Raw genomic sequence first — 27,775 nt, 5'->3', positions numbered from 1 at the left:
AAAGTATTTCTTGTTCCACCTCAAGTTTGACCTTCAGCACTTTCATCATTTCAATGGCACTGAGATAAATATGAGGTCGGTTGCTGCTGATATGACACAAGGAATGCAATGGTTGTCAGAACATGCTTATTTCTTCCCTGTGCAGTCCATATAAGGTTGTGTATAGTAAATGGCCTTGAGGGGTCATGGTACATATAATATATGTGAATGCTTTCTCTGAGGCTGTAGCCCATCCTGGTAAATAAGAATGCAGATTGCGTCATCTGTCGAATTTTGTATGACCCTGGAAGTGATACTGTCCACAAGCATCCCCAAAGGCGGAGAGGAGCTGTGCTGCTTGTCCATCTGGATCTGTAACAAGAAGCATCAATGTGGGATGGGAGCTGATGGAAGTAGAAACAAGCCAGTTATCCAAATCACATACATAGAGAGAAATTGGAGTATGTTTGTACACTGAACAATTTCTTACTAAAGCTATAATGTGTTGTATCTAAATCCAAAAAGGTAGGTGTTCCATAAGCTACATAACACTGAATAAGTGATTCAACGTGGGCTTCAGTCAGCTGTTGATGACCCTAAATGTCTTTATTTTAGTAGAGAGGCATAGAAGGCCATTAAAATCAATTATGGCCTTGCAGTGCTTTTAGTTGGTGTCAGGAGGACCGTTCTTTACATGAAAAAAAACAAATAAAACAAAAAAATGAAAAATGTATTCTGTGAACACGCTCGTTCTAGTTTAGTTTGTTTACTTAGAGGTATGTAACTAAAACCAAGTAACAAATAATAACAAACTAGGTCTCCTTTAACATTTGAAAAGATGTGGGAATGTTACAAGTACACATTACCAAGTTCGTACTCAAGTTTTTGATTCCTGATTCTGCCCAAGTTTTCCAGTGTGATATCCAGCAAGGCAATCTCTGCATCAATTTTTCATCTATAAAATGGGCTGAATTATTCTTCACTTACTTTTTTCCCTTTTTACTGTTTGATTTGTCCGTGTTGTCCAGGCTAAGATGAGCCTAACTGGGAACAAGTAGAAAAAACATCCAATTGAGTACAGCCTGGAAGCTCTATACAACCCTGACAGAGATCACCCGACTGGAGAGTACTTCAAGGGCCCAGAAAGGATCCAAAGGGCTTTAGGTGCATCAGTGATGGGTACATAGAAAATTCAATAGCTGTCTGCCTTGCCTGATCCCTCAGAGGACCATTCCATTCTGGGTCAAAAAGAGTAGCTGTTGTTGAATGCTACCATGACAGTGCAAAAGCAGCAATATCACACCATCCAAGACTCCCTATGTCCCATCCAGGAGAGCATTTGTTGGCTGAAGAGCTGGGCAGTGGATCAACAAGATTTGCTCACTCTTTAATAGTCCCATACAGCCTGTGCAAAAATCAGATGGAGAGTGGAGGTGAACAGTGGACTTTGCAGATTGGCCTATAGGCTAAAGGAATGGCACCTGTGTAGAAGGGAGTAGATGTGGTTAGTGAGGATGTGTTGGATGGTGTGGGACTGGAGCATGAAGTAGGTGGCACGGAATAAGTGGTGAAAATCCTATTGGGTCTGGCAGGGTTGCATTTTCATCCTAGCAACCTGTGAAGTATTTTGCTGTATCATTTTGTGTCTTAAATAGTGTTGACTATTAACACAGGAATATATTACCAATTGCTGAATAGAGCCTATTCATTCAGCATCAACACCACTTATATTTCTCATGCTACCACTCTAGCAAGTAGGATGGAGTGGGTATGAGGTTGGGAGGGAACACAGCCAGCACATCTGAATGTTTACCTCCTGTCTCAGTTCTTTCTCTGTTCTTGTTCCCTTTCATACACTCTTCTGTCATCTGCTTTTCTTCTTTTGCGGCTGTATGTGTTTCACTGCTATCTTCTCTCTCCTCTTGCTCTTGTAGCTGTCTTTCTCATGACAGAAGGCTTCTAGCTGCAGTTTGAATGTTTGCATTTGGACATAACCTCCTTCCACAGGTGATTCTGCTTCCTGAAGGTGTCTCAGGTTTTCCATCAATTTTTCTGTTTCATGGCAGTATTCTCAATGGTAGTGACTAGATTTCTTTTTTCTCACACACATCTGGGAGTACTGCTGATAAAAGATGTAGAGCATATGGAGTTGGCTGAAAGCTGGCAGAGTCAGCAATGGAAGAACTTTTTCCCATCTCTTTCTGTGTATTTCAGAGGCTATTGGTATAAAATCCATTTTCTTTAAGCACGGGTGCTTTCTGCATCTCTTAATGAAATAACACTGTCTCTGAGCTTATACCGGGGAATGTTTGCACGTTCTGGGTTGTCTTCTGCAGAAGTCTTCATTCCCCACCAACTGTTCAGAGCAGAAAAAGAGATGGAAATATTTCTCTAGCACCAATACCTCTGAACTAGAGAATATGGTGTAGATAGCTGTGTCATCACTTAAGTTCATTTAATTCCATGTTAAAAAATCTCTTGTCAAGGGAAGCCAAGAATATGTGTACATAATACAAGTCTTCAGCACTGGTTGTATGTGAGATGATGGAAAATGAATCTACAATCTCCTACAATTTCCTGTTCTTATCATCACCCAGGGGGGAAGAAAAATCAGTCCCTGGCAAGTCAGCAAATAAGCATTCAGTGATCAATACCCAGATTTCCATTGCTGTAAATCTGCTCATGGCATGTGTAGGAGTTTTTTTCAAGAAAGGAGATGAAGGATCTTGACAGTGGGAGTAATGTATTTGAAGAGTCGTGAATTAATTTTCAGTATACATGCTTTGTTGATTTCTATTTTTCCCCTCAAATTTCCCCCTTGTTGCATGCTGGGATTGAGAGAGAATCCCTTATCTGAAGGGATCACACACTGCCTGTGGTTAATTCCTCAGATTTCACAGTAAGTGCAGTGGCTTTGCCAAGATAGACTACCTAGTTGATCTCAGCTAGAAAACTGTAACAGAGGAAAAAATAAAGGCAGTTTGGCCACACATAAGCAGACCTGTTTCTGAGGAGATAGGGCATCTTGCACTGCTGTCATCTGCAATATTTCAGTCTGTTTAAATTTGCAGTTGATGTTAGATGAAAATTCCAACAAAGTCAGCAGTATAGGAAGATACAGCACAGTAAAGTACTGAACTAACACAGTCAAAGACCTGCCTTAGACAATGAGTGTTTCCTAGCCGGCTGATACTGAGCTGGTGTTTGGGGAAATGCATCTACTGTCATGGTTTTGTAATTTTGTAATTTTGCTATCAGTATTCCACATCATAACATCATGTCAAGTATGGATACTTCTGTTGAATGTGCAGTCCACAGAAGAAGACTACATATCCCAGAGAACAACAGGAGTAACAATAAGTCACGGGACCAGGACTCTATATAATCTCGTTCCCAGGCTGGAGTGCCCTCCTTCTTCTCTCGAACTTCTCGGAGAGTGGGAAGCATTCCAGCCGTGTCGCCTAGAGTTCACAGTAGGCCTCTCGGTTTTCGGAGACTCTCTCTCTCTCTGTTTCGTTCGATTTGTTAGCCTTAATTATATTATATTGTGTTATCTTGTATTTCGATATCATATTTAGTAAAATAAGTTTTTCCTCCTTAGATTGTCGCTGTTTTATCCCACTCCCCTTTTCCCCCTCCTTTCCGGGCCCCGGGGGGGGGGGCCGTGGGGTGGCTTTCCCCTGTCACGGGCATAGGTAAATCTAAGTAACCCGTGACATCTACCTACAGTGTCTCCTTGCAGGAGAGAGTGTGCACTGCAGTGTATTCTGTTGCTCCCTACTGAGTATATCAACAGTGGGATCATGTGCTCCTCAGTCTTCTGCTGTTACATCAAACTTCCATCCCCAATCTCTGATAACGTGGCCTTGAGCAGCTGCCGTGCTAGAGAACACATTTTGATGCATCTTCTTTGAATTATAGAATCTAACTTAGAGTCAGAAGGAACCCTTAAATGTCATCTAGTCCAACTCCATCTAAATCTACCTTCTTCAGACTTGTAGCCATTTTCCCTTGTTCTATTGTCACAGACTGGTAAGGAGTCTGTCCCTTTCTTTCCTGTAGCTCTCCTTTAGATACTGAAAGGCCACTATCAGGTCATCTTGGAGCCTTCTCCAGGCTGAACAGCCCCAGCTCCCATAACCTGTCCTTGTAGGAGAGGTGTTCCATCCCTTGGATCATTTCTGTGGCTTTGGCACTGTATAAACAGGCAAATGGAGAGAATACACATCAAGCAGAACTCACTGTGACTGCCTCTGTAAGGATTGCTAAAGCATCATGGCCTTGTTCAAAAGTAAATAAAAGATCACTTTAGAAGAAAACAGCAGGAGAGAAAGGCTGTCCATTGATTAAAGTTCAGAACAATTTTAAAAGGACTGAAAATGATTACAAAGGCTAGAGACTGTTTAACAGATTTAACCCCAAGCACTTCTATTTATCATTTCTGGCTGGTAGAATTAACTTCATTTCAGAAGCAGTGACAGATAGACTTCTTGATTTATGATTTATTTTGGCTGAGGCCTGAAATAGCCTCTTAGAACCCTTGTAGCAGAAATCTTTTGTATTGACCTGAGGGAGGATTGATCTCCAACAGAAGGTAAAGCAAATTCATAGCATTGCCACAGAGTCACATTTTACAAAAGAAGCTCATCAATCTTGATGCCCTGTTTAATTTTCTTTTTAAGAGATCTAATCTTTTTTGGAGAAATGGCTGTTAATAAGATGTCACAAAAAAAAAAAAAAAAAAAAAAAAGCACCCATAAGTTTGAAAATGTTTGTAAAGCAGGAACTTGCTTTTCAAAACTTGCTTTTTAATTCCAAGTTTGGTCCATATTATCATAGAATCATAGAATCACAAGGTTGGAAAGGGCCTACAAGGTCATCTAGTCCAACCATCTTCCCATTACTGTTGCTACCACAACATATTTTAGTTTATTCTTCTTAGTATGACTTAATCCTAGTTCTTAATGGGAACTCAACCCATCGAAGCTCAGAGGACCTGAGAGGCAGCTGATGTATGTCAAAACAAGGCCACTCTCAGTTATCTTTCACATGTTGTGGAGTACTGGGAAAGATCCCCCACTGAAGGAAAGCAAATTTTGCACTGTCTTCAATACAAACTAAAAGGACAGCTAGAGCAGCAACAGACATTAAATTCTCTGTGGTCTCTTGAAAAGTCATGAATCGAGTCTTCTGTATGAAGATATAAATGGGATAACATTAGCTAGCATTTTTCTTTCATTTACGAGGCAATGATTTTTCTGAATAGTACAGGTATAATAGTAGCTGAACCAAGCACGGTTCCATCCCAGAATGGCATACTTAAGAAACTCCAAAGTACCAGGACAAATCAGCTTCAATATCATTGTAGGATACCTCCTAAATATGGCTAGACAGCTACAGTCTATCTGTATCACACTTGTGATATTATTGAAGGATGTTGCTGAAGCAAACAAACCAGGTATGATAGCAGTCATTGTATAAACAAACTTGTATACTTACTGCACAAGAGCAATGAAACATTCTTAGGTCTATTTATCTACAGTTATTGCTTTGTTTTTGCTTTGCTTTGGTTTGGTTTTTTTGTTTTGTTTTTTGAGAGGCAATGAATAGGATTTTGTGTGTTTGTGTTGCTTTGTTTTGTTTGGATTTAACCAGTGAGGATGCATAGCAGATTAGCAGATTAGCTAAAAACTATTGATTAAACTGTTAAGGAACTGTAATATAATTTTATTTAAATGAGGAAGTCTAATTGCCCAGGTTTTGTATCTTTCTTGCTTTAATTTTTGAGAAACAAAAAGAAAAGGAAAAAAAAAAGTGAGATCTGAAGTTGAATAAATGACTTACAATTGTGACTCCTTTCTAAGCTTCTGCCTATGTTTCTGCCATGGCAAGTAGCTGTAGGGTGCTGCCATTATAACAAGCAGTGCTTGAAGCAAAGCTGGTCATTGCCCAGGGTCATCTCTTAAGATCACAGGTAACAAAGACAACCTGAATATTCACCTTGTTTGTGAAGCAGTGTGTCCTCAGATTTTACCCTGGGGATACGTCTCCTTAATCTTCAAAGCAGAAGTTGTAGTTTGTTATTACTTCCCTTGAGGGTCAGAATTTGAATCATTTCACTAAGGAAACTGGAAAATACCAACAGTGAAGAACTAGGCTATTCTGTATTTAATTCAACCTCAGCTTTTTTCTTCCAGTGAGAGAAAAAGTCCTCAGGAGCCGCTGTTTTATTATTGTTTGATCTCTCTCCTGGACAGCCCAATTTGGCCGGAAGACCTCTATCAGAACGGACCATGCTATGTCATAAAGTTCTACTAAAAGCTCTTTCAGTGTTCAGCTACTGTGCTCTGAAGTAGTGAAGCTGAATATTTACAGCATCCTTTCCACTTTGCAAGATCATGGTTTTCAGTGAGGGTAATTCACAAATGGAGGAAAACAAAACCAGTCATTTAGACCAGCCACATTCAACTTGCAGCCCACAGGCCACATGCAGCCTGGTTCAGCCCATCCTGTAGCCACCCCATGCCTTCATGGCAGCATCTCTGCCCTGTCATGCAACCCAGCCCAACCCTGGGTGTACTCCCATTCCTCAGCAACATCCAAACATCAGCGCCATATTGGCACCGTCTGAGCTGAAACCAGGACAAGAGGAGGGTGCGGTGCAGTTCAGTGCTGGTTTCAGTGGCTGCCACACACAGTCAGTCAAATTGAATCCAGCATGTATTGCATATTATGTGTGCTTGTGCCTCTTGGTGAGTAAAACACAATGCCTGCTTATAATAATACTTTAGTCTACCTAATGTCATCTCAAAAGAAAACAGGACCCCTAACCAAAAAAAGTCCTGGATGAAGGAAAAGAATCCAGTAAAAAATGGACAGGTGAGTACTTTTTCATCAAGAGAAATAATATGGTACTATGCTTAATTTATAAGGAAATCGTCAGTTTTCAAAGATTACAATTTGAGAAGACATTATATTCAAAAACATGCTACCAGATTTTGTGCATATCAAAGAATGCTTTATGAAGACAAAATCTGTGATAAGCACCTTGATAACTCACTAAGACTTGCAGCTTCCATCGGTCCAGACTTCTGCCTTGGTTTCAGAAAAATAAAGTAAAATATCCATCTGGTTTTATGGTTTTGTTGCCCCCCTTTTTTAATGTTGTAATATATATATATATAAAATACAAATTTTGTTACTTAGAGGTATTAACTATATTATATATTTTATATGCAGCTCAAGACAATTAGTCTTCACCCAGTGTGCCTCAGGCAAACCAAAAGCTTGGGTGCCCATGCATTAGACCTGAACTTGGCAAGCAAAAACCTTGGTCATCTGTGTAGTAACCTGCATCTTATTTCTTGTCCTCTTGAGCCACTCAGTGAAAGGCTCTCCTCTTTCTCTTAACCTTGGTTTTAATAAAATAGCAGAGAACACATCAGTGTTGTCTGTAGATAACTTTGTGGCCCATGGCCTTTACAAAGGACAAAGAAACTCTTTCTGAGCTGCAGGTAGATACTGGGCCACCAGGTTGGCAAAACACTCAAAAGAGATAACGTTATCTGAGCTCAGGCATACCTCTGCATCAGTCTTTCCTCTGCAGAGATAATGAGCTCATATTTGCAGTGACATGTCTCAGATTTACTGCTTGAGTATCTGCCTCTACACTTTGTATCATACAGATGTATTCCTACTGGAACCATCAGTTTTATCAGATACAAATTTTCTCTGGTTTCCAATCGGCCATATTCCTTGACCACCAGCAAACATCTGCACTTTATCTCCATGAGACAGGTCATGATTGCCACATCTGTATTCCCAGCTTTTCATTTCCCTGTGTCAGAGGCTGCTGCTCCAGGACATTATATTCCATCAGAACTGTGATTGTGTGAGAAGACTGCAAGCTAATAGATCAGTTATGGTCTGGTTCTGTGAAGCAATACAAATGCTGGAGTAGAGGCACACAGCAGGAGTCCATTTCCATTATGAGTTACAGGGAAATATAGGAATATTGTTCAGATTCTTTTTTATAATGTGGTACTGTACAACACAAGAGAGTTTTTAAAATTCATCCTTGGGTCTTGACAAGTTTGTATATATAAATGTGTGCTTTAATTTTGTTCTCTGTTTCTCCCAACACACAAAGGATTTAGTGAATTTAAATGATTAACAAATATTGGCATTCAGGTCTTTGTTTTTTCAGCTTGCATGCCAAGTGTTAGCAGGATTCAATTTTAAAGGGTTGAGATAATGATCTTTCTCCTTATACTGTGTTATTTTATCAGTTCTGTACAGCCCCTTTTTCTGTCAGACAACCATGAAAGATTTTACAGTAGATAAATAACAAAAATCAAGCACGGACTGATTTCTTTGTATCTTCCACAAATTTAGCTTTGACTTAATGCTGTGGATGCCCCGTCCCTCAAACTGTTCAAAGCCAGGTTGGATGGGGCCATGGGCAATCTGGTCTAGTGCCAGACATGGAGGTTGGTCGCCCTGCCTGTGGGAGGGTGGTTGGAGCTCGATGGTCCTCAGGGTCCCTTCCAACCCAAGCCATTCTATGATACTATGATTTGTTTTTAACAAATTCTGGTTTGGTTTTTGAAAGTTTTTCAGCTTTGCTGGTGGCCTTGTGCTTTATCATTCTCCTTTTGAAATCAGTGTGCATCAAAGAAAGGGAGAGCAAATGTGATCACATTCACAGCCAGAAGCTTTAGAATAAGAGGAAATTTTCCACATGGGTCTGTTTGTATTTCAAAGCCAAAGGTGAAACTCCCTGTGGAAAGGCAGCAACACTAGTGTATCACTCAAAGAATATTAATTGTCTTTCTGTTTAGTTGCTGGCTGTTTTGGCTGCCTGACTCTTCACTCCTCTGCAGGTCACCCAAAGTCTGCTTTAAATTCAAGATTTCTAGATTCCTTTTGGAATCCAAATGATAAACAGAAGAGTTTTAATTCTGTTGGGCTTGTTGTTTGTTTGTTTGAGCCTGTTGTCATTTCATCCTCTCTGCTGGATAAACTTGTGTTGAGGTTCCTAGACAAGCTGCAATTGCTTTCTAGATCAGACCTTTATCAGACCTTCCATATTCCAGTCTACTCTATGATATCTACAAAGAAAATAAAACAAGAGAGGAGGTGTTTTCACGTAGTTCGTGGTGTTCTGCCTTTCTTTTCAGGCACAGAATAAACCCTGCATTAATTGGGCAAGACTGATTACAGAATGAACCCCATGCAAAGTGAACTGGATAGAGGGTAGGTGTGATTTCAGGAAGAACAGAGATCTTGAGCTTTGAAATGAGAGAAAGCTTTGAACATAAAGAGAAGAAATGGTGTGTTATTCAGTTTCAAAAAAGTGATGAAGTAAATTCATTTATAAGAGTCTGTAGTATTTGACAGTGTCTATTTACTTGCTGGATCTGATTTCTTGTGTGTCTTACCAACAGTTATCTGAATATCTCATTGTATGCGATTTAACTTATATAGTTTTAATATTTAAACATCTCTCAGTGACTTAATTTATGTGAAGAACTATCCTGAAAGTATTCCTTATTCTTAAGGAACCACCCTCAGCTTCAAATTCATTGTACCTCCTGAATTCCTTATTTTATATTACAGGAATATTATTTTACATTTTGAGGTATTCTCTTCTTAGTATGTGCTGGTGTTTGCATTGCACAGTAATAAATGTTTTCTCCACTTATTTCTCACTATTAGAGAGTAATAAGCTGCTATCATCATTTGTTATACCACCAAAACATTAACAGATCATGGATGGTACTTCAGAAATTAAATCCTTTAGCATCTCAGATGTGTTTCTGGTATGAGGACAATATGGTCCTCGTGGAGGAGTACTTAGGGAGTATATAAAAGTAAAATGTAAGTGTGAATTTTTGGGCTAGCTAAAACAAAGTTTCTTCTAAGTCACTGGACATTTCTTTGTAAAATTTCAGTTTATCTTCACATTTCCCTTTCCCAATAGATTTCCTTGCAGATAGGCAAAGGATCAAAGTGTACAGGAAAATATCATAACAGTAAGAAACCGAGGATCTGTGGCTGCAGTTACAGGCAGAGAGGGGGGTTCTTATCTACATCAGGATGAGTGCAGTGATAGTCTGAATGTGTTTGGCAGTAGTCAGCACAGGTTTATGAAGGAGAAATCATGTCTGAGCAACCTGATAGCCTTTTCTGATGAGATGACTGGCTTGCTGGACAAGTTAAGGGCAGCAGATAATGTTCATCTTAGGTTTGGAAAGGCTTTTGACTCTATCACTCATAGCATCCCACATACTCAAGCTGACAAAGTACCAGTTAGATAAGTAGACAGTAAGGTGACCTGAGAACAGGCTGAACTGCTGGGCTTAAGAAGTCGTGGACATAAAACCCCACTGAGGTCACTAGTAGTGTGCTCCAGGGGTCAGGATAGAGTCCAATCCTCTGTAACATCTTCACTAATGACTGGAATGAAGCGATACAGTGCAGCTTTCTTCGAGCTGGGAGATACGCAGAACTTCAGAGGAAGTAGAAGAAGGGGTGAGCCAGCAATTGATAGGCACAATCAATGTTCTGCCTTTCAGGGAAATCCTGGCAAGATAGAGCATGGATCCAACAGGAATCTCCTTAATTTTGTCCACAGGAAATGCTAAATCCTGTGCACATGGAGTAGTAACCCCATACACTAGCATAGGATGTGAGGCCAAGTGACTGGAAAGCAGTTTTAACAAAAGAGGCCTGGAGCTCCTGCTGGACACCAGGTTGAACATGAGCCAGCTATAAACTCATGTCACAAAGAAGACCAGCAATATCTTGGGCACTTCTCTTGGTTAAGGACACAAAAGGAGCAGGAAGGAAAGAAGGGCTCTCCATTGGGACACTCAGTAAGTCACCAGAAAATCAATGTTTCCAAACTACAGCTGAGCTGAGAAATGTCAGCATTTTGGATTCAGTTCCCTTCACAGTATGTTTTTTGTGTTTGTTTGTCTTTTCAGCTGTCACCCAAGGAGCTATGGATTTCTTTTCAAGTGAATTGATCCCAGATTGTCAGACCACAGGATACCAAGAAAGATCACATAGGCCTGTGTTTGATTGTCTTTCATGGAAGTGCCAGAACAGTAAATTGCTTCAGGAGTGTTAGAATGGCACCAGTGGAGCATGAAATAAACAACTATGAAGCAAAAATACCGATAACAGGATGAAAAGGCATAAGAAACACCAAATTTATGTATGGAAAGGAGACAGCAGCATTCTCTGTCTCAGGCTGTTACTGACTTAGATATGTAACACCGTGCCTTCTCTGTTTCCTGAGTAGTGCCATCCAGCTTGATAGTAACTCCATTAATCAACAGATTGGAAAGAGCGTATAGATATTTTCAGTGATAGGTCTGATGTATTGAAATCCCACCTTGCTGACTTCTGTCTGAGACAGCAATCTGCCCTTGCAAAATGCATTCAAATGAGGAGCTCATCAGCACTGTGACACTGGAAGTAAACTGTCATTAATTGCTTGCTGTTGTGCAATGCCGTAAATGTCTTTTCTCCTTCTTAATGGCTGGTGGATATTTATGAGATTGAGTGGCCTATTGTAGAAAACATCACAGACTTAACTCCTTTATATTTCACCTCCTTATTTTAGCCTGCCTTTAGTTGTATTTGGCTGAAGAAAAAACTAAAACAATGTCCTGTTCAGATTCAGCTCAGCACTTACTTCAACATCTCTTACCTGCCTATGAAAGACTAAAATAATAAATGAAGATCTGAACAGCTCAAAACAGACATATCTGAAATTTAGGAAGCCAGAGTGGAAGAGAGCTTGAAACCTCCTCTGGCCTTCAGGTGTGACTAAATGGAGAGCCTCCACGATTTGTTTTTAAGCAAACTCAAAGCTCTTGTTGGTCTTGTAGGTGAATCATGTATTTTGCTGTTTTTCCTCTAATTCCTACTGTTGTTGCTTTTACTGCTTTGTCCATGACAGCTCCAGAATCCTGGTTTCCTGCCTGGCTTCTGTTGTCTGCAGTGCAGTTAGTGAAACCCGTGCATCTGCCTGGCCTGGCTCCTTGCCTCCTTGTCAGACTGGCCAGTCCCACTGAACACATGGCTGCTGCAATGCTGGAATACCCTCCCAATGATGTGTCTACCAATGCTGGAGGCAAGAGGTTCTCCTCCCTGTTACAGTCTGGAAGATAAAATCACTGCAATTCATCTCACAATACTGCTGCAAAATAAGATGAAATATTACTTACTGTTCAAATGAATTGCATAAATGTACCTTCACCCATTTACCACCTTCTTCATAGAATGTGACTTATTTGTTGTTAAAGACAGTCCAGTTCACCTGGTGCTTTCATGATATATTTTTCTAGCCTCAGAATTTAACATTTAAAAATACAAAATCCCACACATTTAAATTTACATTTAGTTTCCTTCCTCCTTTTATCTGAAGTAATCCATCATTTGAATGATTTAACTTTTGGAATAAGATTGTCCCTACACACTGAGATGTTATCAAAGAACAGCATGTGTATTTGTACTAATGGGATGATTTGCTGGTATGGGTTTTTATTCCGTGCCAGACAGTTCTGTCTCCAGTGACTGTTTCTGTCATCACATACTTTACTTATCTATTTTTTGGCTGACCTTTTGTAGGCATTGTCTTTCATAAACAAAAACCAGTCAGGAAAACCGTGACTTGCAAATTGCATGATTCTTCAGTACTTACAGCAACTCAAAACTTACTGTTGTTGATATGTACAGAGAAAGAAAGGCTGGCCTTGTGAGTAAGGTCTTTCACAGGACTCAGAAAATCTGTTTTAATTTGTGACTCTGCCACGCATTCCTTGTGTGGCCCCTAGAGAACGGTGTAGGTTCAGAATCCAAGCTGGATAAACGAGATAATAATTACTTTGCATTACTTTGTATTTAGCTTGCTATTACATTACAGACCTTCTAGAAAATACTATAACTTTTACTACATTTATGCAATATCTAAAACAAAGGCATGCAGCCTCCTTTTTGGCCACAAGATAGTATAGCAACACCGAGAATAATGTTAAAAAGCAACAGATCAGCCCTCTTTTTTTTTGCATGTGTTCAATGGGAAGTAGCAGGTGAGCTTGCTGTGACCTGTCCCAGAGACATGATGTTAATGCATTTCACAGTCAGGTACCCCCAAGCATTTTTGATTCCCTGTCATTTATCCTGAGGATGGATTTAAAAGTCACAGAAAGACAGTGAAGAAAATACTTCTTCATCTTAAACAATCACCCATAAATATTGGTGAAATAATAGATTTTTTTTTGGTCTGAAATGGAAATCCTTTCTTCACCCCTCAACAGGAATGATGTAGGATCCAAAGGACTGGGACAGTGCTGCAAGCTGATGATATGAGTGTAAGGCTGACACAAGTCTGCGGAGCACCCATTTGGAGGAAGCAGATGCAAGATTTGCTTACATGTCATTAAAATCACATCTATGGCCAGAAAGATGTGCTGCAATAATAATCATGTCTAGTAAGTTATGCAGAATTCTTCTGGAAAGAAGGAATGTGCAATACTGGTACTCATTTCACCTGTATCTTCAGAATGAAACTGAGGCAGATTATCCCTCATGACAACAGGCTGTCCTTAAAACAGCTTATTCTGAGTAGACGTGCTCCTATATTTGTACTGAGAGTTGCTAAAAATCTTTGGCAAGTTTTCCTAATTCAACATCAGAATTCAGCATTCTGTAGTGAACATGAATAAAGTTGCATCCGTCTTGCAATAATTTTTGACTTTGTGAGGAAGAGCTACAAACTCAAACTGGAAATAAGAAACCATATCATGTCATTTTCAAGTTACTTCAGAATGCTTGGCTGGCCACATCCTCTGTACCCTGCAGCTGCCAAGAGCTACCTTCCAAAAAAGCAGTAACAAGACTGGACAATTATACCAGCCAGCACTTGAACAGAGAATCCTTTTCTGACCCCTGAAGGTGAATAGTTTACATCTGACATGAAATACAATCCCCTTGCCCTTTGCTTGTGTATTTACAAATACTGGTAATGATCACTGGGACATAGGTCTGTTTCTCCAGAAGTGAGAACTCAAGCTATTCTCTCTGAATCTAAAGAAATCCCTACAGCTATTTGCTTAGCAGATCATTCAAAGCACTTCGCAGGAGAAATGTATTAAATATATGCCCTGAGAGTTGGGAGATTTCACACATAAATCAGTTCTGACAGGAGCAGACCAAAAACAAACACTCAGGTTGGCTTAATATGTAGAGAGCTAACAACAATCACTTGTTTGGCTCAGACTATTTGAAAGTGCCAAATGATTCTCAAAATTTGGCAGGTCTTAATCCAACTGCAATTGTTGGCAAGGCAGGACTTGAGTCCTGGTGGTTCCTGAAGGATATTCTGCACAAAAAGCCACGGTAGAATGAAGACAGAAGCACTTGTATCATCTAACACTTCAACTTTTATGACGTTGTAACCAAGACTTCAGTCTGTAGGCTCTGAAGGTCTTTAGGACAACTATCGCAAACTCTTTTTGTAGGCCTGCTGGAAGAGTATGTTTTGCCTTTCCTGTTAGTCGCTTAGGGTTTGGATTTTTTTTGACACTTTTTAGTTTCTCTATTCAGATAGTCAAGCATTCTGCCTCCTTATATACTATATAAAAACTGAAACCGGATTTTCTTTTTTCTTTTTTCTTTCTTCCTTTTTCTTTCTTTCTCTCTTTCTTTCTTTCTTTCTTTCTTTCTTTCTTTCTTTCTTTCTTTCTTTCTTTCTTTCTTTCTTTCTTTCTTTCTTTCTTTCTTTCTTTCTTTCTTTCTTTCTTTCTTTCTTTCTTTCTTTCTTTCTTTCTTTCTTTCTTTCTTTCTTTCTTTCTTTCTTTCTTTCTTTCTTTCTTTCTTTCTTTCTTTCTTTCTTTCTTTCTTTCTTTCTTTCTTTCTTTCTTTCTTTCTTTCTTTCTTTCTTTCTTTCTTTCTTTCTTTCTTTCTTTCTTTCTTTCTTTCTTTCTTTCTTTCTTTCTTTCTTTCTTTCTTTCTTTCTTTCTTTCTTTCTTTTTAGAGACCTGTAGTTCTTATTAAAGTCCACTTTTGACCGAGCTCACTTCAAATCTGATGTTGATATAAGGTACTTTTATACATGTATTAGCCTACAACTCTTTCCGTTGTCTATTCTACAGAGAACACAAATATCAGTAAACCTTACTCACATGATAAATAATAGAAGGACATAGGTAAAATAAAAAACAAACAACCAAACTGAAACATAACAAAAACAGAAATAAATGACTGTTACAGATAAAGATCAACCCATTTAAAATTCTTGCTGATCTTGTGCATTTCAGTCCACTGAGTTATTACAAGGCACATTCCAATTTTCCAGTTCTGGTGGCCTGATCGATTGTGAGGTTTAAATCCTGCAGTCCCTCAGACAAGTTATTGATGTCTGGGATTTTAACTCAGTCCATTCCACTATTGAATCATCAGAATACTAAAAGACTATTACTGTAACGGTTGTATTGCTCTTCCTTGGATTTTATTAGGATTAGTATCAAACTGCAGAGTTTTGCCTCATCTGCTGTTTTCTGAATGTGTTCTTGTCAGAATAATGCCAGCTATAAGAGAGGGCAAAGTACACTGGCAATGACAAGACAGAAAGTCTTCCATTTTGTTGTAAACTGCAGAGGCATACATGACTAAAGATCAAATGAGAATTGCTTAATAAAATAGATGGGAATTTGAAGTCAAGCCCAAACAGGCAATGGTTGTATTGGTTGAGTTTTTGTATCAGTGACTCCCAGAAGATTTGGGCATTTGGTGTCATGCTTAGTGCTTCCAGCCTGCAGGACACAGTATCATTTTAGCTTTCTGCCCTGTGGTGCGTGGTGCTTTTGCTCAGCTCTGCTTTGTAACAGCTTTTCCTTCTTGAGAGGTCTTCCTGCCTTGCCTTGGCTTATTATGACTTATCATCTTCTCAAGAGTTGTTTTTTATTCTCAGTGAAAAGAGAAGTTTTTATATCTTCATTTTTATGTTTCTATGAACTTACGCTGGCCTGGAAATTGAGTGAAAAATCTGTGAAATCGCTGACACAGCTTAGTGCAACTACCCAAATGCAAGGCACTAAAACATGCAGTGACCTTCCTCATAATGTTTGACATTTTAAAGATTTTGTTTATGGAAAGACAATTAGTAAGCAAGACCTAGTGAATAATTCCCGGTAAGAAAATTGAGTAGAAACAGACTTTTCTATTGATGCATGAAATCTATTTAGAAGAGCTACCAATAAAAACAAGCTTCTTCTTAGGCATTTTCAGTGACAGCATCTGCTGGTGGCTTCAGGAGATATTAAGTTTTGGAGGACGACTTTGAAAGTATTCTTACAGGAAATGGTTACCAACAAATTCCATAAAAGCTTTGCTTTAGATATAGAAGAAAACATACATGGTAAATAAACAATCTATAAGCAGTCAAACTGTACAAGTTCAAACAAGCTAAGGATTTTCTATGAAATGCATCACATTCAGATTAAATTATTCACTTTCTGACACATGACTTCCAAATTATCTCCTTCCAATCTGTATATTGCTCTGGTCATTTTGGTGTTATGCAGATGTGCTTTAGCAGACATAGCAATGATTATGACTGCAGTCTGAGAGAGAAGGTATTAGTTGACATTACAGCAGAAATAGTAATTTTGTTTCAGATTGCATGAAGATCCTTTTGTACTGAATCTTAATTCTCATTTGTTTTGAAATAACATTGAACAGTGTCCAGTGTATCTATTCATTTTGCTAACCTACAGGTGAAGTAATTCCACTTCTAATATGAAGGCCTCATATTGATGTGTACACCTTACGGTTCTTCTGCAATTATATTTTTTGCTCTACTGATGACTGGTGCAGCACACTCTAGCAATATTCAGAATAGTATAAATGGTGTGACTTCATGGTTTAGACTGACTAAAAGACAACAAATGTATAGTATTCCCCCCTTTTTTTTCATACTCTACTTCAGGGATAAACCCTCATATTAATCTCCTTTTAGATGTGGGAAGATTTATTTTGACCTAATATGTCATATTTAATTTTCAATTTATATCAGCATAGAAAGTTTATTAGTTGGGGAAAAAATCCTTTTTTAGTTTTTGTTTTATACACATACACGGCTTAAAACATGATTTTTCTTAGTAATCTTATGTGAGCTTGCTATGCTCTTTGGCACAATCCTTGTGAAGACTGGGTTATTTTCAGAAGGAAATGACATTTGCTTTGCACATGACATGCACTATGGCATACGTTCATAATTTCAGATTCCTTGTAGGCCAAATGTTACAGTGACTGTCATGACTGAACTTCCAGTTATCACAACTTGGCTGACCATGATGAACTTCTACATATTTTAAAATGCTGAAACATGAAATATGCCAACTTATTCCTGTTTGTCTTATGGTGGACATAGGTGTAATTTATTTTTTTTCCCCACAGGAATTGCAGTTTCCAGAATTCGTGTTTTCTAGGGGCTCCCTAGATAGAACAAGTTTGTTTAATCATCTCTTTAAGGATCACTGTTCTTGTTTGCATCCGAATATCTGTCTATTGCTGCTACAGGGAATAAACAACAGCGGTGCTGCTGGATTTGCTCTTCCCTCTCTTCATATCAGACATAAAAAATATGTGTTATCAGTTTCTGAAATGTTGTAACTTAGTTTTTCTTTGCCGTAGGGAGATGACAGAACTCTTCTAGACAGTATTTCTGATTCATCTCTACCTCACAGAAGGTCTGCATTTGAGATTTTCTCTCTTAAGATTTCTATAAAAATAGCTGGGCAAAGAAGATACGGAATACTACTCAAATACAATATTTGTTCCCAGGATATCTGTGGGGTGAAGTTCTTGATTAACATTTTAAATCCTTGTCCTTCCTTTTTGGTGTGAGTTTTGCCTGTGTGGGCAGGAGGCAACCCTTGAGGAGCAGCTGGCTTCCCATTGCAGTGCCTTTCACCCAAAATTGTTTTATTCCTTTTCAGAAAACTCCTTCTGGATCCTCAAAGGATTCAGATGATATTCATGAGTTAGCATCTTGCTGCTGCCAGACCTGTCTGTGGCCAGTGGTATTTGACTGCCCTGTATGAAAAGCCAGTTAAGTAGAGCAGCTGCAGGGAGCTGCTGAGCTGATTCAGTGATTACCGATGTCATATACAGAAGTTCCTGCTGTAGCTTTTTGTAGAGAAGAGACTGCTTTCATGTGCTTCTGCTTACTCCAACCATGCTTCGACAAATCAAGATTAGAAGATGAAGATCAAATAGCTGTGGCAAATCAAAACAGGCCTTAAAAACTCACAGCAGTAGAACATACTTAATGGCGTAGAATTCCTATTTTCCTCACTGATCTGAAGTAGTTAAGTTTCACTGAAATGTGCTGTGTCTAAAAGATACATGAGCTGTATTTCCAAAAGCTATTTGAAAGTCCAAGAAATCCCAGGACCATAAGAAATGGTAAAAAACTTCTTGTCAGTGCAAATCTCATCAGTTGCAGCCTGTTTTTCCCTGTCAGTTTGGATGCAAAGGTGAGCAGAAGGCATGCAAGCCCTTGCTTTCCTTAACAATATCACCTGCAGCCTTCTCCTGTCCTATGCTGCATAGAGTTTGAATGACATGAAGTAATTACAGCAAGCTTTATCAGCAAAATTCAAGCCCACTGGGCTTTTGAAGATCAAAAGACTGTCACGGATATGATCAGTTCCATTTATCATGTTATCACAGCCTCCATTTTCACCTTGTTCTTCTGAATGATTGCAATTCTAGTTTCAGCTGCAGCTTTTATGCATCCCTTTCAGTCCTTAGACCTTCAGATCTAACTAACTGCATCCCTTTTATCTGCTCAGTAATGACTCTCTGGTTGACATGTTGTTACAATAGAGTGAAGCTTGAAACTTCCCCTGTGGATTTGTAAGGCTGATTGTTTCTATGGGGGTGCTGAAGAATGTAAGTTGAATCCGCAAAATGTGAAAGTGAAATCTCTTCAGGATCTATGTTCCCACAAGCCTTTTTCACATTTTTCATTCTCAGAACTGAAACAATAAACTTGTCAGCCCATCATGAATATTGAAATCAGAAACAAACAGAAGTGAGACTCTCTGATAAAGCACTCTGTTCTCCCCTCCCTGCACCCAACGTGTTGATACTGCTATGCAGAAGCCTGGCATTTCAGTTACAATAGATGAACTGTTGTTATGAAGTATGATCTGATTGGAATAAATTTGAATGAAGAGTTGCTCAGCCATATATTCTTGGTGAATTAACCTGCTGTGCTGCTACTCCATTTTAAGGAGACAAACAATTTTGGACTCCATTTTCAGTCAGTCAAAATTCACATTATTTGTGAATTTTCAAATTCAACTCCTGCACCTTTACCAGATGATTCTAATCCTTCTCTTACCAAGGAGAAATATCCCACACTGCACAACCATACCTTATTCATGTCACCGCTTTTGGCAGTACATACATTTGTGAACAACTGTTTTCAAGGATGGGGCACAGGTGGAGTAAAATTTCATCAGCAGTCTCTAATGAACTCTTGAGAGCTCACTGAGAATGACAGCCAATGCCACTGAAGCAGTCTGGTGCATTAGATTCACAAAAACAATGTCACATCTCCCACTGATTTTATGATTTTGTTTCTCTTTTAATGCTTTAAGAAAAAAAAAACCACATTAAAAATAAAATAATTTTTAAAAAGTTTTGTCACTTAGATACATTTACTATATTAAGCATTTCACAAGAGCTCTTCTGAAAGTTACACCTCCTATTTTACGATGTTGGCACATGACATCAGAGGCAGATGTTGGTGATACAGCCTCATGTTTTTACATGTGAATAAACCAACTAGCTTTAAGTTAATTTAGTTGAAAAACAAATCAAGAAAAGATTACATAGAGCCTCTTTTGACATAAAATTTCCAATCTTAAAACTTTACTTAAGTGAAGTCTGAACCTGAGTGCAAGATTAGTAGATGAAGTTTACAGCAGGTAATTAATTGCTCCAGTGGAGGATACTAGGTGGAAGTAATCAGAGTTTTAAGTAAAGCCAGTGTTCTTTAGCATGGTAGACAAAAGTGATACATTAAGAATGCAGCAATACTGCAAAGTCCATGAGAAAAGACATCTTAGTTTTAAGACATGAAATATTGAATTATCAAGTCAATAATTCCTGGTAAGGAGTAGCTTTTGGAGACTTTCAGATTCATTCTCAAGACTCGTTCTGAATTAACATCTTCTGTAATCACCTCTGTTTTCTTCCCATCTATGACATTCTATTTGTTACAAAAAAGATGAAAGTAAGATCATCCTAAAAATCATCCAGTGATTCTTATCCTAACCTCTGCTAATAAAGTGCTAGCTGATTGACTGTTTATAAGCACTGAATTAACTCCTCTGCTTGGAGACTTCTATTGACTGAAAATATCCAGAGATCAAATGGACAAGTTCTCTTTGATTTTTTTGTTGCACCTCACAGTGCAGAGTCTGATAGCACAGAAAGGCTTCAACAGAACCTCTAGTGTTGAGAAATAAACAAATAACTTGTGAGATCACAGTATTCAGTGGTGATCACAGCACTATCCAATTTCAACATCCTATATGAAGCGACTGCATCCATATTGGCATGTTTTTCTTGGTTACACTGCAGCATCCTTTCCTTAAGACATAATCCCAAGAAACTGTATGAGCAATGAGTAAACTTTGTGTAAAGCCCCTTAAAGAGTTTTTCAAGTTAAAAAGCACAATGTAAAATATAAATAATTATTTTATAGTTAAAGCATTGAGTTATCATGTACTCAACTGGAAAAAAAAAAACGTCCTCTGATTTCCCAGGCAGGTCACTCGAGTAGGAAATATTAGATATTAGATATTATTAGATAGATCAAAGAGCTTTAAAGACAGAGTAAGTTATAAAAGATGATTTTCTCCTTATTCCTGGGTAAGGAGTGTAAGACAGTATCAGACAATCACTGGAGAGGACTTACCCCAAATTAAATTAGTCAGATCAATCAAATAGAACCACTATACTGCTGAAACACAAGGCTCAGAACAAAATTTCATTTGAAGTTCCACTTGAAGTTGTTCTCCAGGCAATTTACAATGGTGTGTGTATAATGCCATATCACTTGAGACAATCATTTTTGTAATTAGGGAAGGTAATAAGGAAAAAATGTTTACATAATAGGAATACTTTTTCCTCTTCTAAATAGCTTGTAATTGGTTGGCCCTTCTGGCTGACAGGGAGCACTGCCAGCTCAGATACAAGTACTCACCAACTGGAGTGCCCAGATCTCTTTTTGTGAGGCTGACCCTTGCCCCCAAGTCTGCAAATACAGCCAGGGCTGTTCCATCCCATGAGCAGAATCCAGCACTTGCTCTTCTTCACGCAGATGGGGACCATCCTCAAATTTGTCCAGATCTTAGTGTAAGGCCTCACTGCCCTCAAGGAAGTCAGTTCCTCCCAGCTAAGCATCATACACAAATTTACTTAATATAACTTCCAGATCCTTAATTGGAATTGACAATGAAAACATTAAATGGCCTTAAAATGGAACCCCACAGAATCCCACTGGAGACAAGTAGGGCAACTCTCAGGCCACAGCCTCTCCTCACCCAATACAGCCATGATTTTGTTGTCCTGGGATGTTCTTAGGGTCATAATGCCATGGCATTATGATTTCATGGACCACCTCCCAGAAAACTGCTGTTACTATGGGGATCCTGACATCAGAACTTCAACTGTGACATGAGCCAGCCAGCCAACAAAGGCAGGCAGTTAGGGGCTGTGACTCCAACCAGTTGGACAAGGCAGGCAGACTGGCAGCAGCTGTGACTCCAGCCAGCCAGCAAAGGTAGGCAAGCATGGGCTAGGAAAGGGAAGAAGGGGAAAAAGGGTAGGGAGATAGGCCTAAAAACAAAACAGCGGCAACAACCTGAGGAGAAACAAACTTATTTACTAAATATGATATTGGAATGCAAGATAATCTGGGGAACTACAGGCCAGTGAGTCTCACCTCTGTACCTGGAAGGATCATGGAGCAGATCCTCCTGGACGACATGTTTGATCACATGAGGAATGAGTGTGATCTGAGAGAGCCAGCACGGCTTCACCAGGGGGAGGTCATGCCTAACTAATCTGGTGGCCTTCACTGATGGAGTGATGGCATTGGTGGACAAAGGGAAGGTATCTGAAGTAATTTGCCTAGATTTGAGTGAGGCCTTTGACATGGTCCCCCAACACATCCTGAACTTCAGACTGGAGGTACATAGATTTGATGGGTGGAACACCCAATGGATAGGGAACTGGTTGAAAGGCAACAGACCTTTCAGGTGGTGAACAATGGTTCACTATCCAGGTGGAGGCTAGTAACGAGCTGCGTCCCCCAGGGGTCTGTCTTGGGACCGGTGCTCTTTAATATCGTTATCAATAACATCGATGATGGAATTGAGTGCATTTTCAGCAAGTTTACTGACACCAAGCAGTCACTGGTCACTGTGGCTGACAGAGTGGAAGGAAGAGATGCCATTCAGAGGGACCTCAGCAGACTTGTGGCCAGACAAGCTGGCAGCACTGCTTATGGAGGGAGTTGGAACTTGATCCTCAGGCTCCCCTCTAAGCCACTATATGATTTACATGATATAAGTATCTTTCCCTCATACCTATTCATTTCACATGTGGATTAACAAGCAAAAACTTCTGAATGTGTCATTCATATGCACAAATTATGATTTCTGCTAATGATCTGTTATGATGAGAATTAAATTTCTGAAATAGGACTGCATCAGAGCTGTGCTCCATACCTTAATATTTCTTTGCAACTCAATGTCTTTCAGATACAATTGAATTTTATTACTCAGTTTTACTTTCTAGGAAATGATGTTTTTCTTTCTGTATCTAACTTGTATTCTATGACTAGCATACTGAATATGCCTAGTTACTGTGCAAAGCCTGTTGTTAACATTTCTAAACAAAATAAGGGACTTGTGGAAACTTTCTATGAATTAAGTGAACTTTTGAAATTTTACTTTCCAAATAGTTCATTAATTCTTATTAAATTCTTGTTTACTAGATTGTTCCCAACTAAAGCATGAAGGTTTGCTTTGGAAATGTTTTTTTCAATGAATCTAACAATCTCTTTTATCCACTAATGTGATGATGTTTCCTCCAAGCCTTGGTATAAACTTCACTCATGTTCTTTTAGTTAAGCATTATGCAAATTTTAGATCTCTAATTTGGAAAACGTAATTTTTATTGGCTAAGTTGGTAATGATATCTATTCATCTATTTTTGATTGTTCTGTTGCTTCCTATAACAGAAGCTAATTTTCAGTCACTTATAACCTTATCTGAGCTGAACCAGCTGGCAGAATTTTACATGCTTCTGGACAACTCAATGTCATGTAAATATTTAAGCAAACCAGGTTGATCATTTAAAAAAATGAGTCAAGGGCGTGGGGGGGGGGAGGGGGCTGAAATCTACTATTTTACAAATACTCAGTCTGTTAAAATCCATTTTCTGTACATTTCTTAGGAATAATGTCTTGAAATCTTCAAGTAGGTCCTGAATAGCAGATGATAAACATTATTATTATTATTATTATTATTATTATTATTATTATTATTATTATTATTATTACTATTACTATTACTATTATTATTATTAAACTCTGGTTTACATTTCCTTGTTAGCTTTTTTATAGGTTTTTGAAAGTAAATCTTTAATGTGTTACTGAAAACTTCTGCTCATATAGTGTTTATACTACATAGAAAGTGAACATTCTCGAGCTTTCCCATAATGGATGATCAAGACTTGTGAGCGTCACTGCCCTTGTGCTCACAGTGTTTATGGTCTCTTAGAGAATGTTGTCCTCTTCTTATTTCTCTCGCAGCTGTCTAATAAGTAGGGAATAACCATCCCTTTTCAGGGGAAAAGGGAAATTATCAGGATACAAGACATAATAAGAGAAGAGGAAAAAAGGGCAAGAACAGGAGACAGAGCAGGGATTGGAACTGATGAATAAGGAAACAAGCATCTTCTATTGTGCATCCCTCCACATCCCTTCTTGCAGCGTGTATTGACAGCCTGGTTTTTGGTCTGCAAAACACCTGTTTCAGTTTTCTCTTACACTTTCTGGGGTACTATAAACACGGGTAAGCAAATAAATAAAAATGTCCACAGGGCCAATAAAGCCTCCTTCTGATCTGCCCTCCTTGGACTCTCTTCCAGGAAGGGAGTCTAGTTAAGTTATATTCACAGTAAATTGTAAAACATGCCCATGTCACAGACATCTCTAGAGACTGGATGTGGGCAACAGCTGAATTTATTACATCTCCCTATGTGCCTACAAGGTACTCTTTTCTTCCACAGATATTTCTGTTGTGGGACCTTTGGCTTGACTGACCTCCAAACCAAGCCATTATAGCAATAGATATTGAGACAATGAATCAGTTCTTGCAATTCGGGCAGTTGTTCCATCTTCATAACTGAAGCTGAAGAGTCACGGAGGTTCACATTTCATGGGATGTTTCACAAGTGTGAATTGGGATAGTATATTTTCTTTCAGCTGTTAAAGTTTCCTGTATCAAAGCTACTTCTTTCTGGGGTTTCCATGATCTTTGAGGGGAAGAAGACTCCAGATTCTATGTCAGGGCATGAATCTTGTTCCAAACCCAAATGCTGTGCGTCAGTGTACCTTTCTGACCAACAAGGTTAACAAGTTAGCATCTGCTGGATCCAGAAGAGGACTACGTGTACCTTGTTTTTCTGGAAGCTGGGTGAATTTTGGGCATGTTGGGATGTGTGCCCAGGGTTGTGACACCAGAAGACTTCCTGCACAGGGGTGTTTGTAGTGTGATTTTTCAGGCCTCGTCTTTTGTTTAGGTAGATGACCACAAGAGTGGAAGGAATTAGAGTTGTGTTTTTTCTGTCTTTTGTAGATTAATGTATTGGAGGAAAGAAATCTGTTGCCCCATTGGTTAATAACCAGTAGACACAAGCTAGGGGTTGCAAGACTCCACTGATTATGAAAATCCCATTACTGAGAAAGATAAAGTTTCAAAGATGTTACTGTGACACTGAGTAGCATGCATGAGTCACAGCTGGTAGTCACATGATATCTGGAAGTTTGGTCCCTGTTGCTGGTGGGTACCTATTTATTGGATCAAAACCTTCTTTCTGTAAGGCTGCAGTCAATAAACAAGTCAGTCTCATCAATGTAAGGTCTTGGAAATATCCTTGGCAAAGACCTGCTGTTTCTCTCAGATCTTGGAACTTGATATAAGAATGGCACTTGACTAGCCAGAGAAGAATGAAACCCAGTGATGAGCCTTTGAGTTTTTCTACTCAGGTAGCAGCATGTAGACAGAAACCATGGCATCTGAACTCGCAACAGCAGTAATAACAGACTGGGTGTTTTTGCAATGAATACTAAACAGAGGTTACTGTCATTGCCTGTGAGCTTACTCTGACTCATTTTCTTTTGAAGTTGACTCATTTCTTTTTGAGGTTTTACAGAACCTCATTTTCTAAATTCAGCTATACAGGAGAAGATAATAGAATTATTGAGATGACAATAACAAAATGTAGTAAAGGGCAACTAAAAAGTAGTGCTTTCTCTCTATTGAACAGAAAGTGTTCTTATCTAGGAGAGGGTCACAATACTGGAACAACTTTTGTCTTTTTGTTATTCTCTTGTTGTTATTCTTACAGAGGTTGTGATGTCCTTCACATTTTTCCTAATGATTTTTTATTTAGCATATACAGAATGCTGGATATATATTTCATTTCCCTCTCCTATGTCCTGAAATTATTTTTATCCTACTCTCTAGTGAGTTGCATTACTTCAGTAAACAGTAACTGAGCATGTGATGGCAGATGCATTTAAAATGTTTCTATTGGCATGTTCTGAACTAGATGTTAATTGTGAGGTGACTTGTGATGGAAGGACTTTGTAAGCCAGTTGAAGAGGATGTCAAAAAGTAACAGAGTATCCAGGATGCTCAGAGCACATGCATTCAGACTGGTTGATGGAGTTGGTCCTGTTTATTTTGGAAAACAGGAGGCTAAGACGTAAGAAACCTTACAGCAGCCTACATTGCTTGAAGGGTAATTGCAAAGAAACTCTGTAGTTGTGGCAGACTATATAGCAGAGGACAGAAACAAGTTTTAAGCTGAGTAACTACAACTAGATATTTCTTCCACTCAGTCAATCAGAATAACAGTGGCATCTCCATCCTTGGAGGTTTTCAAGATGTGGCTAGACAAAGTCACAGCTAACCAGAGGTTGTTCATGGCCTTAATCCTGCTTTTAGCAGGAATTTGGACTAGAACCTTCCACAGGTCTCTTCTTACCTTCTCTTGTGGGGTCTGTTATGAGGGACAGGTTTTCTAACCTCTGTGATGTAAGTGGAGATGCTTACTTTAGGACTTTTCAGAACAGGGACTGGCATTGGCCCAACTGTTCTCTTTTTAATTCTATGCTGTAGAGACATTTACAGAAATCATCACTTTGAAAAGGAGTATGGAAACTGCTGCATTCCCTTCATCATTCTGGAAATAGTTAGAAATGGAATTCTATTGCTGTTATTTTCTTGCCAGATGAGAACACAAGGGGATCTTGACTTCTAGTGGTAGAATTTCTGAACACATGGAATAAAATGATAATCATCATCAACATTCCATAAATAACATTCTTCTAGATTGTTGCAGTGGTATATACATAAAGAATGCTTTAGCTTCTCGTAGTTCACCCCATTAATGCTTTTCAATGGGACTGAAACAAAGTTAAAAAGTTAGCTTTCTGCATGGAAGAAACAATAGAGGAAGAAATGTAAGTAAAAGGGAAAGAAATTATCTGTTATCTGTCAGAGCCTTCATAATTATAAGTACAGATAAAACAGGACTTCATTCATGGAAATTTAGAATACATAACAAAATGCACTGTTGAGGTTGTTATTCTGCTAAAATGTCAATTTTCAACTACTGTTTTTTCACTAAGAATCACCTAGGGCTATGAAAGAGAGCATTACATATTGCCTCATGGACTGTGTGTAGGCAGGTGAGTTTCTGTTTCCAAGGCACTCCAAACTTCTTTGAAGTGATTTGTATGTTTTTCTTTTTATCTAGTATCAAACATTTTAATGACGAACTTAATGACAGTGTCGTACTTGTTTAATGTGACTTGCACTATATCAATGTGTGAAGTTAATATTATTTGCAGTGATATTGTCCGTAACAAAGCTCTTCCTCCCACTCTGTTAGCCATTCTGCTGCTGCTTATTTATAAATACCCTTTCTGGATCTCTGAGAGCCACCAAGACCAACCTCCTGCTCAAAGCAGGGTAAACTCTGAATGTAGATCAGGTTGCTCACAACCTTGTTCAACTGAGTTTTGAAAATCACCTACACTGGAGGTTCTACAGACAACATTTTTCAAGCACTAATCCAGATATTTCCTGCAGAATTTCCAGTTGTATCTGTTGGGATGTTCTCTCTTAAGGCACCTCTGAGAAAAGCCTGGCTTTATTTGCTGCAGTTGCCATCCATCTTTTCATCTCCATAAGAAGTAAACCCAGTTCTCTTGGCTTTTCTCCTATGTCTATGAATGGAATATTTTCACTGAATTATCAGTGGCGATTAATCTGGAGTGTATCAAGTGCTTGTAATTGTTATTTATAAAAAGAGTCCTTCAGGCAAAATTGAGAGTCTTTTACAAAGAGTAGATTAATAGGGCACATTTCATTGAAAAAAATAAATAAATGGAAAACTTGAA

At 38.8% G+C, this 27,775-nt stretch overlaps 1 long non-coding RNA gene across 1 annotated transcript in view; it reads left to right on the top strand.

The window, feature by feature from the left end:
- The first annotated feature begins 3,701 nt into the window (after nucleotides 1-3,701).
- LOC107309507 (uncharacterized) overlaps nucleotides 3,702-27,775 on the top strand; it is an 80,383-nt gene continuing 56,309 nt past the window's right edge. The window contains exons 1-3 of the long non-coding RNA XR_014942850.1: nucleotides 3,702-9,234; nucleotides 10,616-10,856; nucleotides 10,968-21,856. This is a non-coding gene — a long non-coding RNA (uncharacterized LOC107309507). The remainder of the gene's footprint in view (nucleotides 9,235-10,615; nucleotides 10,857-10,967; nucleotides 21,857-27,775) is intronic.

The sequence above is a fragment of the Coturnix japonica genome, chromosome 2 (genome assembly GCF_054131305.1).
Source record: "Coturnix japonica strain WE chromosome 2, WE-NBRP24, whole genome shotgun sequence".
In the NCBI taxonomy this organism is placed as follows: domain Eukaryota; kingdom Metazoa; phylum Chordata; class Aves; order Galliformes; family Phasianidae; genus Coturnix; species Coturnix japonica.
Note: the sequence above shows the minus strand (reverse complement) of the source record. Positions and strands in the feature narration are given on the sequence as shown.